The sequence below is a fragment of the Saimiri boliviensis genome, chromosome 4 (genome assembly GCF_048565385.1).
Source record: "Saimiri boliviensis isolate mSaiBol1 chromosome 4, mSaiBol1.pri, whole genome shotgun sequence".
NCBI lineage: Eukaryota > Metazoa > Chordata > Mammalia > Primates > Cebidae > Saimiri > Saimiri boliviensis.
The window spans coordinates 166330264-166352038 of NC_133452.1; the positions used below are offsets into that span (position 1 = coordinate 166330264).

At 42.4% G+C, this 21775-nt stretch overlaps 2 non-coding genes and 1 pseudogene across 2 annotated transcripts; 1 reads left to right on the forward strand and 2 right to left on the reverse strand.

Annotated features, from left to right (window-relative positions):
- The first annotated feature begins 6815 nt into the window (after positions 1-6815).
- TRNAK-UUU (transfer RNA lysine (anticodon UUU)) lies at positions 6816-6888 on the forward strand. The gene has a single exon. It is a non-coding gene; the product is annotated as a tRNA-Lys (tRNA).
- Positions 6889-16199: 9311 nt separating this feature from the next.
- Positions 16200-16271, reverse strand: TRNAA-UGC (transfer RNA alanine (anticodon UGC)). Its single transcript has one exon. It is a non-coding gene; the product is annotated as a tRNA-Ala (tRNA).
- A 207-nt stretch (positions 16272-16478) lies between these two features.
- LOC141584213 (small ribosomal subunit protein uS5 pseudogene) lies at positions 16479-20440 on the reverse strand (annotated as a pseudogene).
- Positions 20441-21775: the final 1335 nt, after the last annotated feature.

Consider the following 21775-nt stretch of genomic DNA (forward strand, 5'->3'; position numbering starts at 1 on the left):
TTCCTTGCTTTGTGTGTTTTCTACCACTGAGCTACAAGCCCTCACCTGCCCCCAGGTGAAACCGCCTTATATTCCTGATTTGTTATACACCACTGTCTAAAAGTGAGCGCTTAAGGCATGATAGGTTAAAGTCCACTATGTTTAACTCCTGTTTCTGAAACTTCTGAACAGAACCTTGTCTTGAAGCTGTGTCAAGAGGAGAAAAGCATTCTAGACCCAAAGACCCTTGGACCCTCCCACAGCCCTCATCTGTTTCAAGAACTGCCTGTGTCAGTTTCGCCCATCTGGAGCAAAGTCCCAGGGTTAAATCTTCTGGTATGTCTTCAGATTCTCTCCTGTTTTAAAAAACCTTCTCTGCCTATGAAGCTGCCAAAACACACACACGCGCGCGCACACACACACACACACACACTCGGTAGAGCCAGAGAACGTAAACACTAGTTCTGTGAATGTTGCAGAGGAAATCTAGATCCAGGTAAGGAGATAAGACGTTAATGCACAAAAATCAACTAAAAACTAATTTAAAACTTAAACTTAAGCCCCAAAATGAAAATTCCTTGAAGAAAACAGGGGGACAGATTCTTGACATTGGTCTAAGCAATGATTTCTTGAGTATGACACCAAAAGTACAGGCAACAAAAGCAAAAATGAGACTATAGCAAACTAAAAAGCTCCTTCACAAAAAAGAAAACAATCAACAAACAAAAAAGGCAACCTATGGAACGCGAGAAAATACCTGCGAATTATTTATCTGATAAGGGGTTAATATATTAGTACAAGAATCCTGTTAGGAATGTATTTGCTTTCTAGGGCAAAATCTTTGCTCTAAGTTTTTTTTAAACACTTGTGTATCTTTTTTAAAAAAATTATTTTTATTTTAGAGTATAATTGAGGCAGGGGGCTGTGACTCACGCTTGTAATCTCAGCATTTTAGGAGGCTGAGGCCGGTGGATCACGAAGTCAGGAGTTGGAGATCAGCCTGGTCAACATGGTGAAACCCTGTCTCTAAAAATAAAAATAATAAAAATAAATAGCCGGGCATGGGGGCGCATGCCTGTAATCCTAGCTATTCAGGAGGCTGAGGCAGGAGACTTGATGGAACCCCAGAGGTAGAGGTTGCCGTGAGCCGAAATTGCCCCATTGCACTCCAGCCTGGGGGACAGAGCAAGACCCTGTATCAGAAAATAAATAAATAAATAAATAAATAAATAAATAGAGTATAATTGTCGAACAGCCTTAGATTTACAGAAAAATTCAGAAGATTTTACAGAGTTCCCATATGGCCTTCACTCAATATTCCTACTCTTATGATAGTCCTTACCATTAAGATGGTACTTTTCTGCTGGGGCAAGGTGGCTCATGCCTGTAATCCCAGCACTTTGGGAGGCTGAGGCCGGCAGATCACTTGAGATCAGGAGTTCGAGACTACCCTGGCCAACATGGTGAAATCCTGTCTCTACTAAAAGTACAAAAATTAGCCAGGCGTGGTGGCCTGCACCTGTAATCCTAGCTATTCCGGAGGCTGAGACAGGAGAATCGCTTGCACCCGGGAAACGGAGGTTGCAGTAAGCCGAGATTGTGCCGCTGCACTCCAGCCTGGACAACAGATTGAGATTCCATCACAAAAAAGAAAAGAAAAAGTTACTTTTGTGTTCGCTAAATTCATGGAACAAGTGGGACAAGACTATAAATTGGAAAAACTAAACCCATTCCGCATTACTTATGCCTCTGGTAGGACCTAGCCACCGACAAAGCGCACCTTAATAGTGCACAGGTGGTTTTCTGGGTTTTCATTTTTTCTTAATATTCTTCATTCATTTCAAGTTTCCAAAGGGTTTTTTCCCCCTTTACTGGCTTGCAGAAAGCTCCGGAAAACATGCACAAAGTAAAGCTGTTTTCTAACAGTAAAGACATGACCACGAAGGGACTCGAACTCTTAATCCTCTGATTCGAGATCAGACGCCTATATCCATTAGGCCACGCGGCCACACGCGAGGACCTTTTTTCAACGTGAAGACTAACGTGCAGTGGTGAAACGCTGAGTTTCTGTTTTCACACCTTTAACTTTGTAACTGGAGATTGAACAACTTACAGATTTAACAATTTAACTTGAAAGCGGGGGATGAGAGAAAAGGCGGCAAGGAGGCCTCCAGGAGGAAAAAAACTCCATCTACAATTCCTGATAGCGATTCCTTAGAATTATAAACTGCGAGATGATCCGAAGTGACATAATCCTCTGAAGGCTCTCTTCTCCAAGTTAGTAATAACGATGATGAAATTTCAGGTACAGAAATATGAGCCAGGAACTAAAGTCTGCAGTGAAGGGGTGGACTTAACAGTGTCAGGACAGGGAGCATCATCGTTTCATCTGTTCGGACCTTTTCCTCCCGGGAGGAAAGCCTGTAAGCTAAACGAGAGCTCCCCCTGGAACAAACGACACTGGAGACCCTAACAGGCTGGAGGTAGGGAGGGCTCCGGGGCTGAATAACTGCCTGTCGGGTACCACGCTGGCAACATGGATGACGGGTTCAGTGGTGCCCCAGACATCAGCAGCATGCAGCACACCCTTGTCCCAAACCTGCACACGTCCTCCCTCAATCTAAATTTTTTTTAAAAGGTCTCCCTTGTCAGAAAAGCCCCAAGTATTTTGCCTAAAGGTTGCTTGCTCCAAGCTCACCTTTGGATTGATCCGCAAAACAATTCAGGGTGATTTTTCGTGACCCCTTCTTTACCTATGCCCTGCATATTGACAGGGTAGGAAAGGTAAGAAACTCACAAGTTTGTCAAGTAAACCAGTTGCAGATTCCCTCAGTTTTCACATCGTCTTGGCTTCGTAGAAATGACGAGTTATTGGGAAGAAACAATTTCACTTTTCCCAGTCTCTCATCCCTAAACTTCTCCATTTGTACCTGGATCCCTTGTTCACCATTTTCTCCAGGTTTATGTCAAAACTCAAGCCCTGTTTTAGGCCATATTTTGAATGGTATATCCTATGTACACTAATTTATGAAGTAATGACCCATGTTTGAGGCCTCGGAACTCATCTAGTTCTGGGGCCAGACTAGATGAGTCTGGGTAGCCCCAAGAAATATCTTCTGCTGTGCCCTATTAAACTGATTTCGTTAAGTTCTTTTCTTTATCGAAACATTTCCTATGTGAAGCAATAGATCGACTCATGGCTTCTGGTGTGATGCAGTTTGGTGAGGCTGCATGCTGGAGCCAGTGATGAAGAATCCAGCTCCACTTTGGGCAGGATGCCCTATCGGGACTCATGTTCTAACAGACTCAAATTTATTTAAGTCATGTGAATGTTTTAAGATTTATCTCAGTTTTGGTTCCTCGCCTTCTTACTGGTGGATTTTGTGCCCAAAGAACAGCAATCCAAAATCTCAAAATCTAACAAGTTTAAATAGACGGGTATTTTTTGTTCAGTCGGGAGGATGAAAAGTTAACCCGCAGACAGAGGCAGCAGTTAGTTAAGCTGGCATAGTGAGTAAGGTTGGCAGACTGAGCAAGACCACCGAAATTTATTTACTTATTATTATTTTTATTTATTTATTTTTTTACTATTCTTTGTGGAGCAAAACTACCCTATAGAAGTGTGCCCAAAATAGCCTGAAATGTCTTTCTTCAGGAGAACGCTAAAAAGGATTGCCACAGATATTTTAAAGAATAATACTAGGCTGGGCGCGGTGGCTCAAGCCTGTAATCCCAGCACTTTGGGAGGCTGAGGCGGGTGGATCACGAGGTCGAGAGATCGAGACCATCCTGGTCAACATGGTGAAACCCCATCTCTACTAAAAATACAAAAAATTAGCTGGGCATGGTGGCGCGTGCCTATAATCCCAGCTACTCAGGAGGCTGAGGCAGGAGAATTGCCTGAACCCAGGAGGCGGAGGTTGCGGTGAGCCGAGATCGCGCCATTGCACTCCAGCCTGGGTAACAAGAGTGAAACTCGGTCTCAAATAATAATAATAATAATAATAATAATAATAATAATACTAACAAGCTGTTAAATCGTATGAAATGTTTGTTTATACCAATAATACAATTTGCTCTCCAAAGCCTTTCAGTGTTTTCTCTGGTGCCTTTTGATTTTTCTCTGGTGTGTTCCAGGCAAGATTCTTTTACAATGTTTGAATATTTCTAATGAAAGTATTTTGTGAGGAATCCAAGACAGATTTGAAAGCATGACATTCTTAATCTCTCTACATAGATAATATGTCTAGATAATTTCACTGAGGAAATGGATGGAGGAGGGTGTCTGTACACAAAGGCTTCTATAATGGAGCTTTAAAAAAATAGCAGTATTTACTTATTTAGATGAAACCAGACAATCTGCCAAGCCCTGAATCAAACTGGTGGATGTATCAGACCTTTAGGGAAAGAATCTCCCAATGTAGCTGCTGTAGCCATTTTACAAAAAACCCAAAATGCATTACCCTAATAATCTTCTTAACTTTAGAATTTGGAAAACACAGCATTTCCTGTAAGGTGTGATCCAGTGTACAGCAAGCATTCACTCACACACACGGAAATTATTACGATCTGCAGCCCTTATGGTCTGGTTATTGACCTGACGTGTGTGTGTGTGTGTGTGTGTGTGTGTGTGTGTGTTGGGGAGTGGGGGTTATACTGGAAGGAGGGATAAAGAAAACTCAGTGAATAAAGGTTTTCTACTCATATATCTATTTTCCATTCTTTTGTCTATGTCTTTCAGAATAAGACATACAAATGGCAAATAGATATATGAAAAGGTGCTCAACACCATCGATCATCAAATAAATGCAAATCAAAACTAAAATGAAATATCATCTCACCCAAGTTAAAATGACTTTCTTCCAAAAGACAGATAAGATGTGGAGAAAGGGGAACCCCAGTCCACTCTCGGTGGGAATGTAAATTAGTACAACTGCTGTGGAGAACAGTATGGAGGTTGCTCAGAAAACTAAAAATAGTACCGTATTATCCAGCAACCCCCTGCTAGGCATGTACTCGAAAGGAAATCAGTATATCAAAGAGATATCTGCACTCTCATGTTTCCTGCAGCACTATTCACAATAGCCAAGATTGGGAAGAATCCTAAGTGCCCATCAAGAGATAAATGAATAAAGTAAATGTGGTACATATACGCAATGGAGTACTATTCCATCATGAAAAGAATGAGATCCTGTCATTTGCTAAGTCAATGGAACTATGTTCTGTGTGGGAAAAGCTAGGTATATAGAAATATATATATATATATTTTTTTTTTTCACTCACCGGACTATGGAGGATCCATCGCCAGACCAGGTAGCAGCAGCCTGGGCTCCAGAGTCCACCAACCTCCTGTGCATGGACGAGGAGCGGTCTCGTGAAGCTTCGGCACAGTCTGGGACCCTTGCTCTTTTTGCAACAAGTTGTTTGGCATGAGGCCCAGGCACCAGCGCCTTTCACGACTGGGTTCAAGGAACACAAAAAAGTCAATTAGTTTTTGCAATTGTCTGCTTTTTTTTTTTCCCCCCAATAACTAACATATGGGAATAGATTGAAATAGAGGTTTCTCCAAAGCAGCGCTGGATGAACACCTCAAGGGGCTCACATGACCTGTTATGGGACTTGGTGGCCATGGTTTGTGACCACGTTGATTTAAGCTCAAATATAATATTTAACGTTTCCTCCACAAACTAGAGGACATTATCTTAAGCCAGGCACAGAAAGTAACACTTCACATGTTCTCTCTTATTTCCTGAAGCCAAAAATAAAGCAACCGAACTCATGAAGACAGAGGTAGAATGATGGTTACGGAGGCTGGGAAGGCTACTGGGGTGGGCAGTGACATGGTTAATGGACAGAAAAAAAATAGATAGAAGGAATAAGATCTGTCATTTGATAGCACAACAGGGTGACTACAATCAACAAAAATTTACTGTACATTTAAAAATAACTAAAAGAGTATAACTGGAATGTTCGTAACATAAAGAAATGTTAAGATGGTAACGTGCTGGATGCCTTGTTTACCGTAATGTAATTATTACACGTTGTATACCCGCATCAAAATATCCCATATATCATATACATACATGTATATACTATGTTCCCATAAAAAATAAAAATAAAAAAATTCATAGATGAAGAAAAAAAATCTCTAAAAATAAAAAAGGAAAAAAGAAAGAAAAGATCCATTATTACTTCCCGCCTTTGTCTATCTGTGTTTGGAGAACGAATACCTGGCAGAAAAAGGCTTGCTGTGTTTAACGTCACTGTTTCTAAAGCCACTGGACGGTGACCAGCAAACGCGGCACTGAAAGCTAAACCCAAAGACGCGGCTGTCGTGGACTTCCCTCCCTGGCCAGCCAGACCGCCCGCCTGAGGCCCACTTGCCAAAGTGATGCCTGCGTGGCGGGTGGCAGCTCCGTCCACCTACAAAAAGGGGTCCTTATGGCATGTTCTCCTGTGTCTTCAAATTCTTCCTCCTTCGTCTCCCTTTCCCTCTTCCTACAGACCGCGGGAACACCCTACTGAGCGATACGAACAAGAGCAGCTGTGCTGCTGCCTGGAGGGGTTTGGGTCAGAAGGAAACGCTCTATACCCAGCAGCTCCGCAGGGCTTTTCCTAGAAGACGCCGCATCTCAGGTTACGAAATCTGCACAAAGGAGATGTTTAAAAAGAGAAAAAGAAAATGTTCCTAGCGATTACAATGTCTCCCTTAAACAGGGTCTTCGAAATGAGGAGAATTCAAGTCCTGTGATTTACAAACTAACACGAAACATAAAATGAACTGATAAAAATTGAGAAATCTAGATTAGACATTCCTTGGAACATCTAACTTAAGGGCCTGGATAGCTCAGTCGGTAGAGCATCAGACTTTTAATCTGAGGGTCCAGGGTTCGAGCCCCTGTTCAGGCGGACTAACCAGACGTTTTACCCTAGACCATGAGTCCCCAACCTCCAGTACACTAATGGGGTACCAAGCATCTCAGCAAGAGAGCCAGGAAGCTTTATCTGTCCTTACAGCAGCTCTCATCACTCCTGTGACGGGCCTGAGAATCTCCTTCCTCCCCCAAGTGAGCTGAGGCGTCAGATTTTCATAAGAGCGCATGAAAAGGATCTAGGTTGTGAGCCCCTTGTGAGAATCTAATGATTGATAATCCCTAACGTGTTCTCTAGGTTGTGGGTTCCTAATGAGAATCTAATGGCTTGATGATCCCTCTCTCTTTTCCATAACTACTGCATGGGACCATGTAGTTGCAGGAAAACAATCTCAAGGCTTCCAGTGATTCTACATTATGGTGAGTTGGATACTTATTTCATTCTATGTTACAATGCAAAAACAATAAAAATAAAGTGCACAATAAATCTGATGTGTTTGAATCATCCCCCCAGCCCCCGCTCCCTCATCCGTGGAAAAATTGTCCTTCATGAAACGGTCTCTGGTGCTAAAAAGGTGGGGAACTGTTGCCCTGGAGAGTTTATACCAATTAAGCACAGGAAGAGGTTCAAATACTTGTTCCTACAGTGACTGAAGCTTTGCTACTTTATGCTTTACAGATGTGAAAATATTTACATGATGAAATTACCAGCCCTAAAGGATTGCCTTAGTGAAGTTGTTTTCCAAACACCAGAATACAGAAATCTAAACTATGTAGAGACTGTTGACCTGGAGATTTGCTTTTTTGTGTAATTTTTAGAGAAGAGTCTCCTTCAACGGTTGACTGAAAACAAAATCAATCAAAAATTTTAAACTCTAAAAACAGATAAAGAGATAATGAAAGCAACAAAAGAGACAAAACACCTTGCCTACAGAGAAAACCAATTCGAATAACAGTGGATATCTTCTCAGAAATCATGGAGGTCAGAAAGAGTGGCACAACAGTTTTTAAGGATGGAAAGAACAGAATTGTTGATTCTGAATTCTGTACCCAGAGAAAATACCCTTTAGAACTGATGAAGAACTCAAGATATTTTCAGAGCAAAGAAAACTGAGATAATTACCTGCTAGCAGAATTATCCTAAACAAAATAGCTAAACTTCTCTAGACAGAAAAGAAGTGATAAAAGAAAAAAATCACTGACATCAGCTAGTGGAGGTTGGGAGTTCGAGACCAGCCTGACCAATATGGAGAAACCCCGTCTCTACTAAAAATACAAAATTACCCAGGAGCCATGGCACAAGCCTGTAATCCAAGTTACTCAGGAGGCTGAGACAGGAAAATGTCTTGAACTCGGGAGGTGGAGGTTGTGATGAGCTGGGATCATACCACTGCACTCCAGCCTGGGCAACAAGACTGAAACTCCATCTCAAAAAAAAAAAAAAAAAAAAAAGGCAGTAACAGAGTACAAATAGAAAACAAACAAACAAGCAAAAACTGCTAGATTTAAGCCCTAACATATCAATAATTACATTAAATGTAAATGGTCTAAGTCACCAATTAAAAGACAGTCACAAATAGATTAGAAAATATAATTCAACTACATGCTGTCTATTGGAAACTTATTTCAAATATAATTATACAGACAGGCTGAAATTAAGAGGATAAAAATGTGTAACACGCAAATATTAATTTAAAGAGAGCAAAAGTGAGGATATTAATATAAAATAAACTTTATTTATTTTTTGACATGGAATTTCACTCTTGTCACCCAGGCTACAGTGCAGTGGCATGATCTCTGCTCACTGCAACTTCTACCTCCTGGGTTCAAGTGGTTCCCTACCTCAGACTCCCAAGTAGCTGTAATTACAGATATGTGCCACCACGCCCGACTAATAATTGTATTTTTAGTACAGACGGAATTTCATCATGTTGACCAGGCTGATCTCAAACTCGTGATGGCAGGTGATCCACCTGCCTTTGCCTCCTAAAATGCTGGGATTACAGACGTGAGCCACCGCATCTGGCCTAATATAAACTTTCTAACAAAGAAAAAAAAATTTTTTTATTACAAAATAGAGATATATTTATTAATGATTATTTAGTTCCCGCATAAAAATCACCAATTGTTCCTTATTGGTTTTATTTTTTTTTTAACACGTCAATTCTTTTGGGGTTGCTTAGAACAAAGAAAAAATTTAAAAATCCACCAAGAAGGCATAACAATCCTAATATGTATAAACCAAACAGAGTTGCAGAATATGTAAAGAAAAAAGGGACGGATGCAGTGGCTCACACCTGAAATCCCAGCACTTTAGGAGGCCGAGGCGGGTGGATCACGAGGTCAAGAGATCGTGGCCATCCTGCTCAACATGGTAAAACCCCGTCTCTACTAAAAATACAAAAAATTAGCTGGGCATGGTGGTGCGTGCCTGTAATCCCAGCTACTCAGGAGGCTGAGGCAGGAGAATTGCCTGAACCCAGGAGGCGGAGGTTGCGGTGAGCCGAGATCGCGCCATTGCACTCCAGCCTGGGTAACAAGAGCGAAACTCTGTCTTGGGGGGAAAAAAAATCATCTTCATTCAACAGAATCAGTCAACATTTATAAAAGAGTTCACACAAGAAAAGCAGAACACACACTCATTTCAAATCCACACAGAACATAAATCAAGATAAAACATATCCTGGGCCATAAAGCAAACCTCACATTTAAAATAATTGACTCATACAGTATGATCCCTGACCACAGTGAAATCAAACTAAAGGTCAGTCACAAAACACAACAGAATAATATCCAAATAACTGGAAAATGAACAACACATTACTAAACAGTCTGTAGGACAAAGAGAAAGCCTTCATAGATGTAAAAAATAAATTAACCTTAATAAAAATGAAAACAGAATATATCAAAAAATTTTAAGACAACCTCAAAAAACACTGAGAGAGAAACGCATAGCACTAACAGCATACATTAGGGAAAAAACAAAGCCTCGAGTCAGTCATCTAAGCTCTTACTTGAAGAACCCAGGTGGTGACAAAAGCAAAATAAACCCAAAGCCAATAGAAAAAAGATGACGATAAAAATAAAAACAAAAATAAATGAAACTGAGCATAAACAAAAACAGAAAAACAACAACAACAAAAAAAAAAAACCCAATAAAATGAGACTGCTAGTAAGACCGAGAAATTTTAGGAAGAGAGATGATGCAATTACCAATATCAGGAATAAAAAGAGGATATCACTGTAGACTTTGCTGATATCAAAAGGATATGTTTTTGGATAATTTCCTCCAAAAAATTTATCCCGGCGCGGTGGCTCACGCCTGTAATCCCAGCACTTTGGCAGCCTGAGGCGGGTGGATCTCCTGAGGTCGGGAGTTCGAGACCAGCCTGCCCATCACAGTGAAATCACATCTCTACTAAAATTACAAAAAATTAGCCAGGCGTGGTGGCGGGCGCCCTCAATCCCAGCAACTCGGGAGGTTGAGGCAGGAGAATCGCTTAAACCTGGGAGGCGAAGGTTGCAGTAGGCAGAGATCACACCATTTCATTCCAGCCTGGGCAACAAGAAACAAGAGAGAAATTCCGTCTCAAAAAAAAAAAAAAAAACAAAAAAAAACCTTTTACTCTTCTGTGCGAGGTCGGAGCCTTCCCAGTAGGAAACAACATTCCTAGATTCTGGGTTTATCCTGCCTTGCGCCTCTCCCCAACTAGACTCAGCCTCAGCCTATGCTGCAGAAATGTTTAAAGTCGAGCATGCAAAGAAGGGGAAAAAGAAAAAACAGAACACGATGTGGAAATTAAAATAGCAGCTACATATGCATCTTAACACAGTGCTTAAAACGTGCATAAACGAGACTGGGAGTGCCCTGCACTTTTGTGAACAGTTCATTCAGAAGTAAACAGGAGAGACGGTGGAGAGGTGCCGAGCACCAGCTGGCAGGGAAAGGGAAGAGGTAGGCTAGGGTGAAAAAATGGAGGCAGAAAAGCACCCTCAAGATTATTAGGAATATATATATATATAATATCCTAATAATACATGTAAGGATATATATTGTATCCTAATAATAATATATACTGATAAAGCATATCCTAATAATATAATTAATAATATATGATATAAATTGTTAAATAATATAAATATATTTTTAAATCATATCATTTATTATATAACATTAATATGTTATTAATATTTTATATATCATATGTAGTATGATACATTATAACATGAACAACTCTTTACACACACATTTGACAACTTAGATGAAATAGACTAATTCCTTGAAAAACACAAATTAACACAACTAAACTCAAAATGGAATACGTGTGTGTGTGTGTGTGTGTGTGTGTGTGTGTGTGTGTGTGTGTATTTGAGGTGGAGTCTTGCTCTGTCTCCCAGGCTGGAGCGCAGTGGCATGATCTTGGCTCATTGCATCCTCTGCCTCCCAGGTTCAAGCAATTCTCCTGCCTCAGCCTCTCAAGTAGCTGGGAATACAGGCACGCACCACCACACCTGACTAATTTTTGTAGTTTTGTTTATTTGTTTTTGTTTTCTTCCTTTTTCTAAATTGTACTTTAAGTTCTGGGGTACATGTGCAGATCTTGCAGGATTGTTGCATAGGTACACACATGCCATGGTGGTTTGCTGCCTCCATCCCACTGTTACCTACATTAGGTATTTCTCCTAATGTTATCCCTCTCCAGCCTTCCCACCCCCTGCTATAATTGTGGTATTTTTAGTAGAGACAGGGTTTCACCATGTTGGCAGGGCTGGTCTCAAACTCCTGACCTTGTGATCTACCCACCTTAGCCTTCCAAAGTGCTGGAACTATAGGAGTGAGCCACTGTGCCATGCTGAAATATATTTTTTATAACCCTGTAACTATTAAGGGAATTCAATTTGTAACATAATTTTAAAGAAAGAAATCTTTAACTGCAAGAAAATTTCACTGAAGAATTCTAAGAAGTACTTAAAGAATTAAAACACGGTCTACACAATCTATTCTAATAAACAGAAGAGAACAGAAAACTTTCCATTCATTTATGAAGGTAATACTATCCTGATGCCAAAACCAGGTAAATGCAGTATGAAATAGTAAGTATTAGTGCATAAATACTTAGCAAAATATTATCAAATAGAATTCAGCAATATATAAGAAGCATTATACACCATGACCAAGTGGGGTTTATTCCAGAGGTGTAAGACTAGGTAGATTTAAGAACAATCACTGCAGTTCACCACATTAACAGGATAAAAACACACACACATGATCATATCAAAGTAGAAGCAGCATTTGTCAAACTTTAATGCTACTCATGATAAAAAAAAAAAAGTCTCAGAAAAATAGGAACAGAGAACAGCTAACATTGTGCTTCATGGTAAAAGACAGAATGTATATTAGTCCATTTTCACACTGCTATGAAGGCACTACCTGAGACTGGGTATTTTTTTTTTTTTTAGATGGCACCTCCCTCTGCTACCCAGGCTGGAATGCAGTGGCTGATCTTGGTTCACTGCAATCTCCACCTCCCAGGTTCAAGCGATTTTTCTGCCTCAGCCTCTGGAGTGGCTGGGACTACAGGCACCTGCCACCACATCTGGCTAATTTTTGTATTTTTAGTAGAAACAGTGTTTCACCATATTGGCCAGGCTGGTCTCAAACTCCTGACCTCATAATCTGCCCACCTCAGCCTCTCAAAGTGATGGGATTACAGGTATCAGCCACCATCCCCAGCAAGACTGGGTAACTTATAAAGGAAATAGGTTTAATTGACTCACAGTTCCACAAGGCTGAGGAGGCCTCAGGAAACTTAAATCATGGTAGAAAGCAAAGGGGAAGCAGGACCTTCTTTACATGACGGCAGGAGAAAGAAGTATGAGCAGAAGAGGAACTTGCCAAACACTTATAGAACCATCAGATCTCGTGAAAACTCAGTATCACCAGAACAGCATGAGGGAAGCCAATTACCAATCACGATCCAATCACCTCCCACTAGGTTTCTCCCACTGAGTCAAAGGAATTAGAATAATTACTTAAAATAAAGAGGGAATAGTCTACCTGATTTCAAGACTATTGTATCACCTTGTTGTATTCTTGCACTACTCTACTACTACTACGGTAGTTAAGATGGTAATTACTACAGTAATTAAGGCACGTGGATTAATAGAGCAGAATGAAAAAATAAACCCACACAAATATTCTCTACTGGTTTTTGACAAAGTTGCATAAGCAGTAATTCTATGAAGGAAAAATAAGTCTCATGCCTTCACAAAATTGAATGGATTGCAGGTGGTGGATGAGGTGGCTTATGGCTGTAATCCCAGCACTTTGGGAGGCTGAGGCGAATGGACCACCTGAGGTGAGGAGTTTGGGACCAGCCTGACCAACATGGCAAAACCCCATCTCTACTATTAAAAAAAAAAAAAATAGAAAAAATTAGCTGGGTGTGGTGGTGCATGCCTGTAATCCCAGCTACTTGGGAGGCTGAGGCAGGAGACTTGTTTGAACCAGAGATTGCACCATTGCACTCCAGCCTTGGCAACAAGGGTGAAACTGTCTCCAAAAAAAAAAAAAAAAAAAAAAAAAATGGATGGCAGATACGAATGTAAAATGTAAAACTATAAAACTTTGAGGAAAAAACATGGAAGATAATCTTTTGGACCTAGTGCTAGGCAAATAATTTTACAGTTGACGCTGAAACATGATCCAGAGATCCTGTTAAAGCTGGTTCCTTTTCCTTTATTCTTTTTTTTTTTTTTTTTTTTGAGACGGAGTTTCGCTCTTGTTACCCAGGCTGGAGTGCAATGGCGCGATCTCGGCTCACTGCAACCTCCGCTTCCTGGGTTCTGGCAATTCTCCTGCCTCAGCCTCCTGAGTAGCTGGGATTACAGGCACGTGCCACCATGCCCAGCTAATTTTTTGTACTTTAAGTAGAGATTGGGTTTCACCATGTTGACCAGGATGGTCGCGATCTCTCGACGTCGTGATCCACCCGCCTCGGCCTCCCAAAGTGCTGGGATTACAGGCTTGAGCCACCGCGCCCGGCCCCTTTTTCTTTCTTTCCTCTCCTGCTGTGTCAGTTGCGTTGGCTGATACAGAGCCTAACCAAATCGAAATGAAATAAGAGAGCACTAAAGGGAGTGAATTGGGTCATGTTTTTACTTTTTATGTGACAAAGAAATAAGAGAAAAGGAAAAGGAGACAGAGAGAGAGAGAGAGAGGAAAGAAAAAGAAAGAAGAAAGACAGAGAGAGAGAGAGAGAGAGAGAGAGAGAGAGAGAGAGAAGGGTGAGTGTAGTGATAAGAAAAGAAAGAAAATTGTCTCCAAAGTGTCTCCTGGCTCAAAAAAACCTGGTGAGTCCTTCAGGAAAATCAGTGTCTTGTGTGTAACCACCAAAATCACCTAAACTACTGACAGTCTCAAAGAGATAACAAATCCACCCCATCTCTGATGTAAGGCAAATACAAACCTCACTGGGTTTCCTAGGTGGTTTGAGTTTTTTTATTGAGAATAAGCAGGGAACCCCAGAAGCAACTCTTCCTCTTCAGCAGGTGCCTGCCCTTCACATGCTTCTAAAACCTCTAAATCACTGCTCTCAAACTTCAGCGTCAGAGTCACTTGAGGGCTTATTCAAACACAGGTGGCTGGGCCCCATTCTCAGCAATTCTGATTCGATACATCTGCTGTGGGGCCTGGAATTTGGCATTCCGCTGGTAACACCCTCATCCCTCGCCCCTTACTCTCCTGTGCAGTATCCACTGTGACTAACATGCCACTATTTGCTTAAAGTGTCTGGAGAGGACCAGTGCATAGAAGGGGGGGGGGGAGGTATGAAACAACAAGAAAATACTTGGCACATCTGCTTACCTTCCAGCAAAAACAATGTATTTTGTAACAAACATATGCTTGGCCTGGGGGGCGCACAGGCAATCCTCAGCTAAGCAGGTTTCACCAGATAGTATCCCTCCTGGATACTGGTTATGGATATTTTCACTGGACTATAGAATCAAGAGGTGAGGACATCCCAGCCTGATAAGAGTGTTAGACAAACATCATACTCTGTTGCCTTTCAAAGACGCTTTGATTTAACAGGAAGCATGCACACAGAGGGCAGCAGTTTTGAAACATACAGCACTGGAAATCCCCAAAAGGTGCCATCAGTGGACAGGCTTTTCTGGAGTTCCCTGGTCATACGAAGCAGATGTGATGGGATTGACAGAGAAAGAACAAATAATTTTTTTTAAATCGGAAGAAATGCCAATACACCTGCAATTTACTCACCTTTTACTCTGCATCTGTTTTTCATCTTGACGGAAAAGCTTTCTCTACTTTTTCATATGGGGCCTCTGTTTGCTGGTAACAGAGGTTTTCAGGCAATGTTTTTTTAATTTTTTTATTTTTTTTTTATTTTGAGACAGAGTTTGCTCTTGTTGCCGAGGCTGGAGTGCAATGGCACGATCTTGGCTCAGCCAACCTCCTCCTCCCAGGTTCAAGCGATTCTCCTGCCTCAGCCTCCCGAGTAGCTCGGACTACAGGGGCGCGCCACCACTCCCGGCTAATTTTGTGTTTTTAGTAGAAACGGGGTTTCTTCATTTTGGTCAGGCTGGTCTTGAACTCCCGACCTCAGGAGATCCCCTCAGCCTCCCAAAGTGCTGGGATTACAGGCGTGAGCCACGGCTCCCGGCCCCCAGTGTTTTGTTTTAACGAAGAAAATGGAGCGAGTGAGGAAATACAGAAAACTGAATCACTCGTCTGGAATATCAGTAGGGAGTGTGCTGCTCTGTGATTTCCTCACCTCCCGTGTGGAAGGCCTCCAATTCCCCGGCGGTCTGCCTCGGCTGCCCAGCGTGGTCCTGCCTCTCCATCTCCAGCGGCTGGAAAGCCACGCAGTCCCTGTCTCTGTTCTGGATCGCACCTGTGGCTGCGCTCTCTGCGCAGGTCGGTGGGGAGATACATCCGGGCGCAGATGCTTTGACTCTGGATTTGGTTCGGAAAACAAAAATATTGACAGCAACAAAATGCCCGCGGGGCGCTTTCCTCCCCTTCTGATTTGTCTTTCCTTCTCTTTTAGCATAGCAGAAAACCGAAGCCAAAGTGAGCCGCCTGTGGACGTGCACGCTTTTGTGTGTGTTCAAGAGACCCTGCTGGGCTTCTTTCCCGTCATTTCTTTTCCTCTTCCTTCTGCCCTTGCAATCACCTTAGGTGATTTGGAGGCTCACAGCAGAGAGATGGGAGATAAGTGAAGGCAACGCATTGTTTTTACTCCCTGTATGTGCAGAAGTAGGGTAGAAAAAGTCTATGTTGCTTGAGAATTAGGTTTGAGCACTGCCAGAGCAAAAGCACCTGCTTGGAGGTGCCGGGGATCGAACCCGGGGCCTCATACACGCAAAGCATGCGCTCTACCACTGAGCTACACCCCCGCTTCCCGAAACGCTCTTTGTAGTGATTTTCCGGAGGTAACTTTGGTTTTCTGAGACGTTGGCTCCATGAGCTCGCTGGTAGCAGTGAATAATGCGGAGAGACGGCAGCTGCTCTGAGTAGAAGATACTCGGTACTAATGAGGGGATACAGATTCTTTTTTTTTTTTTCCCACGGTTAATTCACTTTATTTTTCTTGCATAAAAACCCTACGTTGTAGACGCAGCTGGAGCCGGGGTCCTCTGCCCAGAGGCTCTGCTGTGGGTCTTGACGAGGTGGTCAGTGAATTCCTGATGGGGAGACTTGGTGAATACAGTCTTTTTCCAGAGGTAGGTGTTAGAGATGGCATCAAAGGTGGCCTTGGCGAAGTTACCCAGGGTGGCAGTGCAGCCCCTGGCTGAGGTGTGGCAGTCACCGACACCAGCCATCATGACAATTTCTTGGGCGAGACGCTGCCAGTGCCCCCGGGCGCGGGGATGAGGGGCACCAGCACAGAGCCGCCGCCGCCCGTCACCTTGCAAGGGACGCTGTGAAGCTTGCTGACCTTGTTCCCAAGTAGCCTCTGCGCACGGGGACAAAGGAGAGCTTGGCCAGGGTGACGGCCCTGCGCTGGCAGTGGCCGCCTCCTTGGAGCACTTAACACCCAGAGCGACGTGGCCACTGTAGTCCCCGAAGGCAGCAAGCGCCTTGAACCTGGTGCGCTGGCCGGCGGGTATCTGCTTCTGCATCGGCAGAATCTTCAAAGCCGCGGCCTTGGAGGACGCCCCCAGGAAAGTCAACGATCTCCGCGGCCCCCTCGAACGTCATCTGACATTTGGTGTTTTCTCGGAGAAGAAGCGGGATGCAGAGTCTTTAAAATACTGCATAGTACTTGAAATGGAACGCAAAATATTAGAAAAGTGTCAGATAAATGCCACAGGAAGTTTCCACTGTGGCTTTAAAACGTTGAGCTGTTAGGATCTCCTTCTTCTATTATGCTTGGCAAGAAATCAAATTCGGGTTTTTCATTCTTTTGATTTTTTTCCAGAGATGACACAAAGCTATTGAAATTCAGCTTTTTCCTACTTAAAATGCTTCATATTTGTTGTTTACTCAGTCAGAATACTAAAGGTTAGATTTGATTGAAGAAAGTCACAGTCAGAAGAAAACCTTAGGGCCGGTCGCCGCGGTTCACGCCTGTAATCCCAGCACTCTGGGAGGCTGAGGCAGGCGAATTACGAGGTCAGGAGATCAAGACCATCGTGGCCAACATGGTGAAACTCCGCCTCTGCTAAAATACAAAAAATTAGCTGAGCGTGGTGGCATGCGCCTGTAGTCCCAGCTACTCAGGAAGGTGAGGCAGGAGAATCGCTTGAACCTGGGAGGTGGAGGTTGCAGTGAGCCGAGATCATGCCACTGCACTCCAGCCTGAACTATAGAGTGAAACACAGTCTCAAAAAAAAAAAAAAAAAAACAAAAAAAACAAAACAGAGAGAGAGAGAGAGATCTGAGAGCGATGCACTCAGCATTTCATCGTAAGGGTCTTTAGCTGGTTGTGGTGTCCTGCACCTGTACTCACAGCTATTCCAGAGGCTGAGGTGGGAGGATCGCTTGAGCTGGAGGCTGCAGGGAGCTACGATCATGCCACTGCACTCTAGCCAGGGCAACGGAGAGACCCTGCATCAAAGAAAATAAAAGAAAAATTCATAAGGTGTGAGTGAAACAACACCTCTGGGGATGAAACAACACCTCTGGGGATGAAAAGAAGAGTCGACTTATGAGAGTGACACCAAAGATATGCAGAAATAGGATTTAAGAGGTATAGGAGGAACAGTGGTTTAGAAAAACAAACAGGCTAAATAGAAGGAGGTGCAGAAAAAGGGAAGTTCTAACAACTCTTTTAGAAATAGGAGAGAGACTGGGAGGTGGAGAAGGTGTGTTAGCTTGGCTCATGCTAAATACACAGTGTGTAGCACCGTGAGGATGCTACACAGAGGTCTCAGGCAATGGACTCTGTCTCCAGCCTGGGACTTGTGAGTATTAGTAGCAGCAGACACGTTGCATGGAGATGGATAAAGACGAAAAAGTGTCCTTTTAGATGTGACAATGACAAATCTATTCATGATATTTGTAAAAAAAAAAAAAAAAAAAAAATTAGTTTGTTCCTACGCAGTTCTTGAATGCTGCTGTTTATCATGAGTAGGACTGTGTTCTTTGAACTACATAAGAAGATGAGAAGAAAACCCTTTCCTGACACCAAATTTCTAAAGACTATCAACTGTTTCTCATCCTGTTTTACCCACATATGAGCCTTTCCCAACGTTCTTAAAATAAGTGATCCCTTTTAAAATTGGCAGAAAATAGCAGGTTATATGGCAGACTTGTCCTTTTGGTTGGCTGACGGAATTTCTGGAATAAAAACAGGAAACACTGAGTGCTAGGTTTCACTGAATAAGAGATTAGAGAAGCATTGCACACAAAACTGGTGTGTATGCATGCGTGTTGTCTGCCTATCTGTGTGTGTGCCTGTAAATGCTAGGGAGATTATCTTGGCTCTTTGATGCTGTAAAAGCAATATTAGGACAGTTTGCAGAAACACTTCATTATTACGTCGTGTTGCACCCAGAGAAACCTGGATTCTTGGGAATTCATCACAACATGAAGGTCTGCTTTTTTGTTTGCCTCATGAAAAGGGGATAATTATAAAAAATTAGGCCAGGCGCGGTGGCTCAAGCCTGTAATCCCAGCACTTTGGGAGGCCGAGACGGGTGGATCATGAGGTCAAGAGATCGAGAGCATCCTGGTCAACATTGTGAAACCCCGTCTCTACTAAAAATACAAAAAAATTAGCTGGGCATGGTGGCGCGTGCCTGTAATCCCAGCTACTCAGGAGGCTGAGGCAGGAGAATTGCCTGAACCCAGGAGGCGGAGGTTGCGGTGAGCCGAGATCGCGCCATTGCACTCCAGCCTGGGTAACAAGAGTGAAACTTCATCTCAAAAAAAAAAAAAAAAAAAAAAAAAGACAAAAGAAAAAAGAAAAAGAAATTAAATATCTGTAGCTCTCTTCCGACTATCTACCAACAACATGACTGAAACACGTTTTTGTGTAAAAACTGTAGGATGAGCTCATTTAACACAGAATTCCTCTAAAGAATGAAACATTTAATTCTGAAGACAGAACACCCTCATGTGATACATACTCAATTCAGAAAACCTAAAAATATATAAAGTATCTGTTTAAACCTGCCGTGTCCAACATGGTTACCGTCAGCCACATTGGCTACGGAATGCTTGAAATTGCCCAGTCCAAGTTAAGATGTGTTGTAAATGTAAAACATATACCAGATTTCAACGATGTAATATCATTTTTAAAATATATCTCATTAATAATTTGATAATTCATAGCTTCTAGAAATAGTGTTTTGGCTATACAAAGTTATTTAAATATATTATTGAAACTGGACAAAAAAGATGGCAACAACAAACAGTGTGAGTACCGGAGGGGAGGGAGGGAGGGCGGCGAGGCTGGAGAAGCTACCTCTTGGGTACTACGCTCGCTACCTGCGTGGTGGGATCAATCGCACTCAAAACTTAATGCAATTTACCCGGCATCATGCAGTATACCCATGTAACGAACCTTCACAGGTACCCCCGAATCTAAAGTAAAAGTTGAAATTACATAGACATACAGATATTGACTGTTTTTTAATGTGTTTGCTGCCAAAGGTAACACTACAAAATGGCTGTCATTTGTAACTTGTATTATCTTTTGATGGGACAGCTTTGTCTACAGAGGATGTTACCTATTCAGGTGCTGTTCTGGGAGAATCCCAGAGCCAGAGGACATGGAGCACGGTCTGCCAGTGATTAAGTTTCATGCCAGGAATGGACTTGACAGAATGCGTTTCATGCATGATTCTCCTTTGATCTTAACAACATCCCATTTTACAAAATCATTATTAACCTCACTTTGAAGCCATTGAATGGGAGACAAATCATGCTTGGAATTACCCTGGGCCTTCCATTTCAACAGAAGGGAAAGAAATCATTACGTGTTAGACAGGAAAACATTCGTGTTATTGTTTGTCTAGTCAAATATTCCTTAATAAAATACAACACAAGCTTCTGAGTTGAGAAAGCCTCGGTGACCTAAAGGCTAAGGTATCGGATTCCCAGTTTCCGTACGGTCCATGTACCTACGCTGAGGTTGCTTCTCATTTGGTACCAATTTTCCTTTTGCAACTTGATGCAGTTCTGATGTTGGAGTCCTGTAGATTATCGTCTCCTCACAGGGTGTGCAGAAGTTAGGGAAAAACAATACTGAAACTGAAGCAGCAATTTGAAAGGAAAAAAAATCAAAATGACCAAAAAAGATCTATTGTCCCCAACACAAAATTTCAAGAGGGCAGTTGAAGTCAAAAAGGGAAAATAGGGCATACGCGCCTGAGTGTTGATGACTTTGCTGCCCATTTGTTTCCATTTGCAGTATTCTAGGGCCCGTCCTGAATATTTGATAGAATAATTGCTGTAGAAATACATATATTTCTTTTTTCCTGGATACCAACACAGAAACTTAAGATTTGGAAATTCTAGACAAGGATGCAAGGCTGAAGAAATGTCTTCTCAGCAAGAAAATCAGAATGTTCTCATAACTGGGCCTGGTGCGGTGGCTCCCACCTGTAATCCAAGCACTTTGGGAGGCCCAGGCAGGTGGATTGCTTAAGGCCAGGATTTATTTCAAGACCAGTCTGTGCAACATGGTGAAATGCAGACTCTACATAAAAATACCAAAAATAAAAATAAAATAAAAATTTTAAAAGCCGGGCATGGTGGTGCTTGCCTGTAGTCCCAGCCACTCAGGAGGCTGACATGGGGGTCACTTTAACCCAGGGAGGTTGAGACTGCAGTGAGCTGTGATCCCAACACTGCACTCCAGCCTGGATGACAGAGCGAGAGCCTGCCTAAAGAAAAAAACAGTTATTCTTCCAGCAGTTTAACGATGAAATTGACTCAGGATACAAACCCCGGTTTTTCTAATATCAAAATATTTCTTGTGTATACCACACCCCTATATCGATGCTCATACAGCATAATAGTTCTTTCACTGTATGTTTCTTTTTTCATATTTCTTGTGATTTAAAAATACTCCCCACCTAATACATATAAGTAACATCAAATAAAAAATGACTTGTAAATGCCACGGTATAAAGCACATTGGAATTTCTTAGGTTTTAAAAGTAATAACTTGCTAGTTTAAGGCTTTAAATAAGGACAGGCGCGGTGGCTCACGCCTGTAATCCCAGTATTTCGGGAAGCCAAGGCGGGTGGATCACCTGAGGTCAGGAATTCGAGACCAACCTGACCACCATGGCAAAACCCTGTCTCTACTAAAAATACAAAAATTAACCTGATGTGGCGATGGGCGCCTGTAATCCCAGCTACTCGGGAGGCTGAGGCAGGAGAATCGCTTGAAACCAGGAGGCGGAGGTTGCGGTGAGCTGAGATCGCGCCACTGTACTCCAGCCTG